Source organism: Urocitellus parryii, chromosome 3 (assembly GCF_045843805.1).
Source record: "Urocitellus parryii isolate mUroPar1 chromosome 3, mUroPar1.hap1, whole genome shotgun sequence".
NCBI classification, from domain to species: domain Eukaryota; kingdom Metazoa; phylum Chordata; class Mammalia; order Rodentia; family Sciuridae; genus Urocitellus; species Urocitellus parryii.
The window spans coordinates 117,791,936-117,800,109 of record NC_135533.1 but is presented as its reverse complement, the minus strand read 5'-3'; the positions used below and the strand labels follow the sequence as shown (position 1 = coordinate 117,800,109).

The window sequence follows — 8,174 nt, the reverse complement described above, 5'->3', positions numbered from 1 at the left end:
CCAGTAGTCTTCTTACTATTACAACAGAAAAGGAGGGAACACTCCCAAACTCATTCAGTGAAGCTAGTATCACCCTGATACCCAAAGCAGACAAAAACACAACAAGGAAAGAAAACTCAGACCAATATCCCTAATGAACATAGATGCAAAAATTCTTAATAAAAATACTGGCAAATCACATACAAAACCATACTAAAAATATAGTGCACAGTGATCCAGTGGGGTTCATCCCAGGGATGCAAGATTGGTTGAACATATGGAAATCCAAATAAATATAATTAAGCACATTAATAGACTTTAAGAGAAGAATCACATGGTTATCTAAATATATACAGAAAAAAAATTTGACAAAATACAGCATCCATTCATGTTCAAAACACTAGAAAAAATTAGGGATAGTAGGAATATACCTCAACATTGTAAAAGGGATATATGCTAAAATCAAGGCCAACATCATTCTAAGTGAAGAAAATTGAAAGCATTCACTCTAAAAATAGGAATAAGACAGTGATGCCCTCTTTCACCAATTCTACTCAACATAGTCCTTGAAGCTCTAGCCAGAGCAATGAGGCAAAAATAAAAAATGAAAGGGATACATATAGGAAAAGCAGAACCAAACTATTTGCTGACGACATAATCCTATAATCAAATGCCCAAAAAACTCCACCAGAAAATGTTTAGAGCTCATAAACAAATTCAGCAAAGTAGCAGGATATAAAATTAACAGCAATAAATTAATTGTGTTCCAATACACCAATGATGAATCAGCCAAAAGAGAAATTAAGAAACCTATCCCATTCACAATACCCTCAAAAATATAAAATAAAGTATATGGGAATAAATCTAACAAAAGAAGTGAAGAACTTTTCTACTAAAATGAAACCTACAGAACACTAAAAAATGAATTGAAGAAGACCTTAGAAGATAGAAATATCTCACAATGTTCTTGGATAGGGAGAATTATTATTGTCAAAATGTCCATACTACCAAATGCACTATACAGATTTAATGCAATTCCTATTAAAATCCCAATGACATCTTTTGTAGAAATAGAAAAAGCAGACATGAAATTCATTTGGAAAATAAGAGGCCCAGAATAGCCAAAGCAATCCTTACCAAAAGAAGTGAAGCAGGAGGCATCACAATACCAGACATTAAAATATACTACATAACAACAGTGACAAAAACAGCATGCTTGGGCTGGGATTGTGGCTCAGTGGCAGAGCGCTTGCCTAGCATGTGTGAGGCACTGGATTTGATTCTCAGCACCACATGTAAACAAATAAAGATCCATTGACAATTAATAAAATATTTTTAAAACTTAAAAAAATAGCATGTTATTGGTACCAAAACAGACATAACTTCCTCAACAAGACTCCTAAAGTGCAAGTAGTAAAATCAAGAATCAATAAATGGGATGATATCAAACTAAAAAGCTTCTTCACAGCAAAGGAAACAATCCAGAAAGTGATGAGAGAACCTTCAGAACAGAAGAAAATCTTTCTCACCTGTGCTTCAGAGCATTAATCACCAGGATATACAAAGAACTCAAAAAACTTAACAAAAAAACAATAACCTAATCAATAAATGGGCAAAGGACCTGAACAAACACTTCACAGAAGAAGAAATATGAATGGTCAACAAACATATGAAAAAATGTTTAATATCTCTAGCAATTAGAGAAATACAAATTAAAACTACACTGAGTCTAACTCAAGTAAGAATGGCAATTATCAAGAACACAAGTAACAATAAATGTTGGCAAGGTTGTGGGGAGAAAGGTACTCTTATACATTGTTGGTGGGACTGCAAATTGGTACAACCACTCTGGAAAGCAGTATGGACATTCCTTAGAATACTTGGAATAGAATCATCCTTTGACCTAGCTATCCTACTCTTCAGTTTATACCAAAAGGACTTAAAAATAGCATTCTACAGTGACATACCCACATCTAAACTATGGAACCAAACTAAGTGCCCTTCAACCAACCTAGGCTAACAAAATTTGGTATATATACACAATAGAGTATTACTCAGCCATCAAGAAGAATGACTTTATGACATTTGCCAGTAAATGGATGGATCTGGAGACTATTATGCTAATTGAAATAAACTAATCCCAAAAAAACAAAGGTCAAATGCTCTCTGATATGTAGATGCTAGCACACAACAATAGAAAGAGTGGAAGAATCAAAGTTTAGTAGATTAGACAAAGGGGAATGAATGGAAGGAGGTAAGAATAGGAAAGACAATGGAATGATTATGACATAATTTCCTATGTACATGTAGAGATATATCACAGTGAATCTCTATGTCACATACAATCATGAGCCTGTGATCCTAAATGACAGTACTATATACACTCCATGTTTGTATAAATGAGTCAAATTATACTCTACTATCATATGTAACTAAAAAGAACAAAAATTAAGAAAAAAAATGCAGAACTATTAAATATGTAGATATATATGAGGTAATTTTCTTCTGAAATTCAGCAAAGGATTTCACTGTTCAAAGTAAAAATTCAAGTATTATATATTGAAATTTATAAAGTTTAAATAAAATATATGACAATAAATTTATAAATAATTTTAAGAAGTATATACAACTATAATTTTGTGAGATTAATATACCATATGTATAACATTATTTAAAGTTAGAAAGTTAGATAGTAAATAACACATACTGAAAGCCCTGAAGAAATCACTGAAATATTGGAACAAATATTAATAACTATCAAGATAAAACAAATATGAATGCTCAACTAGTCCAAAATGAAACAAGAATGGAAAATATTATTTATTTGTAAGTATCTTTTAAAAGGTTAAGTGATTTAAATGCTATTTTATTAAAGAATTGTATGCATAAAACAAGACAAATAAATGTAGATTATAACAATTCACGTTTATAAATGTCCAAAAAAATTTAATATTTTCAGCACTGGGAATTGAACCTAGGGCCTTGCACACATCAGGAAAGGCTCTAGGTTTATATAAGCACTGGATTAATGATCAGCCTCAGGCAGGTGGGGCAAGATGTCAAAGCCAGCTCCTGGACATGGGGATCTTTAAACCTCTCCTTTGAATCCAGGCTCTGAGACCCTGGTCCTGCAGTGGTCAGTGTTTGTCTGGGTAGAGTCTGAGAATCTGGGAGAGGGACCACAAATAGGGTGAGAAGTTAAAAATGAACAACAAGGTGTTCGTTAAGTGGAAAAATCAGATATTTTAAGAGGTTTTACTAGTTTTACTAAGAAAGAGCAGCAGGGAACCAAGGATTTGAGAAAGATGAAGGTGAAAAGGCCAGAACAGAATTAGGGGGGACAAAGGTGATGGTTCATTGCACAATATTTAAGATTCTTGACCAAAAAAAATATTATTAAAGATCAGCAAAGTAGAGGTAGGGAATCAAGAAGAGAAAGGGGGTGGGAAAAAGAAAAGGGGGATAAAATAAATCAAAATTATTCTATACCTATTGATGTATCATAATAAATTCCACTTTTTTGAAAAATTATAATGCACCAATGGGGGAAAAATACATGTAAATAAATAGAAGACCAGAGAATAAAGGAGATGAATAGGGGAAGGGAGAAGGGGAGGAAGAATGGGAAGTGTATTGGAGCAAATTATGTGCATATACAAACATGTCACAGTGAGCATAACAATAAAAGAAAAAGAAAAGACAAAATTACCTCTTGTAATTGAAATTAATTAAGCATTTCAAGAATTACAAATTCCCATATTTCTCTGGAGCAGGTAATATGAGTGGACTTCATATAACACATCAGGACGCTGGCAGCTCAAGCAGAAAATGTAAACTGGTAGGCAGTGCTATGGAGTGAGCTGGGTCAAAGGTTTTAATAATGAGTGAAACGATCTAAAAAAATCAATGGAGCCAACCCTCACCACATGCAGCCCTGGGGAGTGGGTTACAATTTCAGGTAGCCCAGTGCATAGTTGGCAAACAAAGCAACTGATGAGTGGGTGCTCCTGCAGTACAGTTGTAGGTCCTCAGCTTGTGGACTGCACTGAGCCAGATCCCAGATGGACCTGGAGTTTGGATTGTGAGGAAAACTGGAAAATGGAGCTCAGAAAGCATGAAGACAGAAATGCAAAATGACCATGTTTGTGCTGTCAAGTGGTGAGTATCCTGGCTTTAATACCAAAAGTGAGTCTCCACTGTATATATGTGTGTCCACACTGTGAAGTATTTAGCAGAACTCCTGCAACACATATGCTCAGGCATGCTACCTTCTGCTTTCCAATGATAATCGTGATCAGTCATAGAAACATCCTCAAAGATTGAGTAGTTATGAAAAGATGAAGATAATATACATTTGGTTGCCCAGATGAGCATTTGGACCAGTTTTTTATTTACCTAAGACATTAGCATGATGAAGGAGTCAGGATAGTTATGGACAGTCATGGAGAATAACCAGAACACTTGTTCCAAAGGGGACTATGATTTTGTCTCAAAATAGAAGACAGTGATTTTGAATCAAATAGAGGAGGAAAACGGTGATCTAGTTCCTGGCCACTGTTCAAAAGGAATGGACTTCCAGCATGAACAGGAGGACATGAAGCACAGAGAGATTGATGCCAAGGAGGCAGAAGTCAGGGCAGCAGTGAGCTGTATCTGTCAACCTCCTGAAAAGTACTTCCCTGCTGAAAGGGAGGACGACCATGGGTCTCCGTTCTCCCACTTAAACAGCAAACTGTATTGTGTCGCTATGGAAGCAGTGACCCAGAGCCTTGTTTCCAGCTGACACAAAAACTCCAGGAAGTAATTTCCAGCTTGGAAGCATTTCTCTAACTCGTTCTCAAGATAGCACTAAAACAACCTGTAAGTAACGTATGAATAGTTCTCCGGAGGGGGAAAATGAAAAATAATTGAGTACAAATTGCCTCATGAGACACTTCAGGTAAGTGCACTGCACTAAGCTCATTTAAAGGAACAGAAGTGTCTCTGGGAGGTCCTCCTTAACCACCTCTGATTCCTGCTTTCATACAACCTGCAAAAGCGTGAGACCTCAGTTCCACACTCTCACCCATCAGATTTATCCAGAAAATGGCGCCTACGATCCCGTTACCTGAGCCGGTGTCAGTAGTCTCTTCTGAAATCTCCTCTGATGTGCCAGTCACTGAGAAGAAGTACAGCAGAGAGGAGGACCTGGTGTGGGGGTACCACCACATCACTGCATTCCATTATGACGGAACTATAGAGGGCGTGGTGCAAAGAAACTGTCCCCTTCCCGAGAGCAAGTTTGGTTCCAGGAGCAGATCTGGAGTCTGGGAGCAATTCTGGTCACTCCTGGACTGCTCGAATCCAACGCGTTGACTTCATGAATGAGTTGAGCAGAGGGAAGAACCGGAAGAACCTGGACACCAGCTGCTCTTTCTGCACAATTGAAAAACGCAACGCTCCAATGTGCTGCAAGAGAATGGGGGCGGCACCAACGTCCTGTGTGCAGGTGCGGTCCCCCATCTCATACCCTGAGTCCAAACCCCCTGCCTCCAGAGGAGAACCAAATTCGGTGTCATCTCTTTCTAGCAACATTGGTCAAAGTGTGCCCTTCTGCCTCCTCATCCCTGGGCAGGCTCGCCAGGGATCTGCAGTTGTGCTCTGGGAATTTATGTCAGTGCTGTTGTGTTATAAGGATGTTGGTGAGGCCCTGGTGGTATCCTCCCCTGAGAAGAAGCAGACTGGGGAACTGAGTTCTAGAATGTTTGAATCTGGTGCTGTCTTCCAACAGAATAAGAAGGTCATGAAAAGACTGAAGTAGGAAGTCTGGCACCATTTTTTCACTGGGTCCCTGTGAACAGTTTTGAGGCAGTATGTCTACACTGCAGCTGGGTCATCATGCCCAGGGAAGAAAGGGAGCTTAAGCACCGGCCATTTGTGCTACAGATGCCACCATGAAAATGTTAGAATTAAAAAGGGCTTTCTGGGTACAGATTTGGCAAAGTCCATGGAAAATTCCTCCTCCAAATTAACTGGCTGTTTCTAATGATTTTTGTTTGTTTCTTCTTTTTATTCTTGTTGTTTGTTTTGGTACCAGGGATTGAACCCAGAGGCACTGAACCATTGAGCCACATCCCCAGCCCCCCTTTTTTTTTAAATTTTGAGACAGGGTCTCCCTTAATTGCTTGGGCCTCGCTAAATTGATAAGGCTGGTTTCAAACTCACAATACTCCTGCACTGGAATTAAAGGCATGCAAAAAAATAATAAACTGGCTTGCCAGAGAGGCCAGAAAAAAATAATGTATTATATTTCCCATTAATAGCAAGAAGAGCTCAAAGCTGTAGTCATTTCTCTATTTGCTCTGCAGAGTCCCTAAAGTGGTATGCTTACACTGTGGCTGGACCAGCAGCAGCAGCAAGAATCCCACCAACCAGGGCACCAGCTGCCTCCTAACATCTGAAGAGGTTCCATGGCCACCTGCTCAAGACCCATGTCTCAGAGACCACCTTGACCCACTCTTCAGGCATCCAAGGGCCAGATCATGGAGTTATCTGGCACTTACTCCTTTGACGACCTCAGTGAGAAGTTTTATGACCCTCACTCAGCACCCCCACACACACACAAAAATCATGTTTCATTGCTGAAATGATTGCATTTGGCCTTCAGCCATATTCTTTTGTAGACAATGTTGGCTTTAAAAGTTTGCTCAAATGCTTGAAACCTCAATACTCTTTGCCTTCTCTTTCTTAATTGTCCAGGACAGCTATCCTGGGTATAAATGTCAATGTAAAAGAGTATGTCACAGCTGAAGGACAGTGATGTGGTCATTCCAGAATATGGATGAGTAACCAGACCCATGAGTACCTGACCCTTATGACTCAATGTAGTGTCCTACCACATTGTGAGGACCACTGTTGTTTGGCATTTTTGGTTGTGTCACATATCAATTGTGACCACAGTGGCAAGAGCATGCAGAAGCCTGAATGACCTTCAGATTGGCACCAGAGTCACTGATGACCTGAGCATAGGGAAGAAACTGAATGAGGGGAACATTGAGCATGCAATGCTTCAGCTACATAGTGAAACTGATCACAAACTAGGCCATTAAAAGTCAAAGAATGGTGCAGAACCTACTGAGCATTGCAGTAGTTCTCCAGCTGTGAGAATGGGTTTTCCAGTGACTCTTAAGTAAAAAACTAGGAGACCTAGAAGGACCTATTTCATAACCACCTTATCTAGGACATGCCTTGCAAGTGTAACACATTGTTCCATGTGCTTGGGTTATTCATTGTGCAAAAAAATAACAATTAACATAATGACCACTGAGTCTAACTTCAGAGAACTGAACAGCTATAACCAGTGGAAGGTCATGCAGTCTGTTTGTGACACATTGAGACCCTTGGATAAGCACCCACATGTCCACTTTGAGCCAGGTTAACCCCTAGATCCACATTTTCAGCAGGAAGGTTGAGATGCTGTTTGGGGAGATTATGGGCATTGACACCATGCTGAAGTTGCTGAAGGAAGCCCTGGTGAAGTATCTGTCTACCATCCTCCACCATCCCATGTTCATCTTTGTCATTCTGTTGGATTCTCACTACAAATCCTCCCTATTTACAGAGGAGATGGTAGAGAGCACAGGCAGGACTAGAAATAATGAATTCTACCTCAGAGGACACGGCCACCTCCAATAACTGTGACTCAGGGTCCAGTTGAGATACTGTGATAGAGGGTAGAACCTGTGGTTGTTTATGATCAAGATGAAGAGAAGAGACCAGATGAGGAAAATACCTGAAGACATGGTACTTGTGTATTTCAAGGAGGAGGTGCTAGAGCACAGCTGTGAGCCATCACCTACTCTCACCATTAGATAGATCATGCAGACATAAACTAAGTAAAAATTTTTCTGAACTAAAAAAAAATAATCAAATGGACCTAACAGACATCTGGAGAATATTTCATCTATCATCAATACATAGAACATTTTCTAAAGTAGACCATAATTTACAACAGAAACCAAATTTTAGTAAATTCAACCACTAGGGATAATTTCTTATATCCTATCAGAATACCATGCCATTTTTGTTACTGTCTCCACAGTATAGTTTTAGGTCTGGTATTGCGATGCCTCCTGCTTTACTCTTCTTGCTAAGGATTGCTTTAGATACTCTGGGTCTCTTGTTTTTCCAAATTAATTTAATGATTGCTTTTTCTG

At 38.9% G+C, this 8,174-nt stretch overlaps 2 pseudogenes; both read left to right on the top strand.

Moving 5' to 3' along the window:
- The first annotated feature begins 4,420 nt into the window (after window positions 1-4,420).
- Window positions 4,421-5,493, top strand: LOC144248986 (zinc finger BED domain-containing protein 4-like; annotated as a pseudogene).
- Window positions 5,494-6,270: 777 nt separating this feature from the next.
- LOC113177523 (zinc finger BED domain-containing protein 4-like) lies at window positions 6,271-7,833 on the top strand (annotated as a pseudogene).
- Window positions 7,834-8,174: the final 341 nt, after the last annotated feature.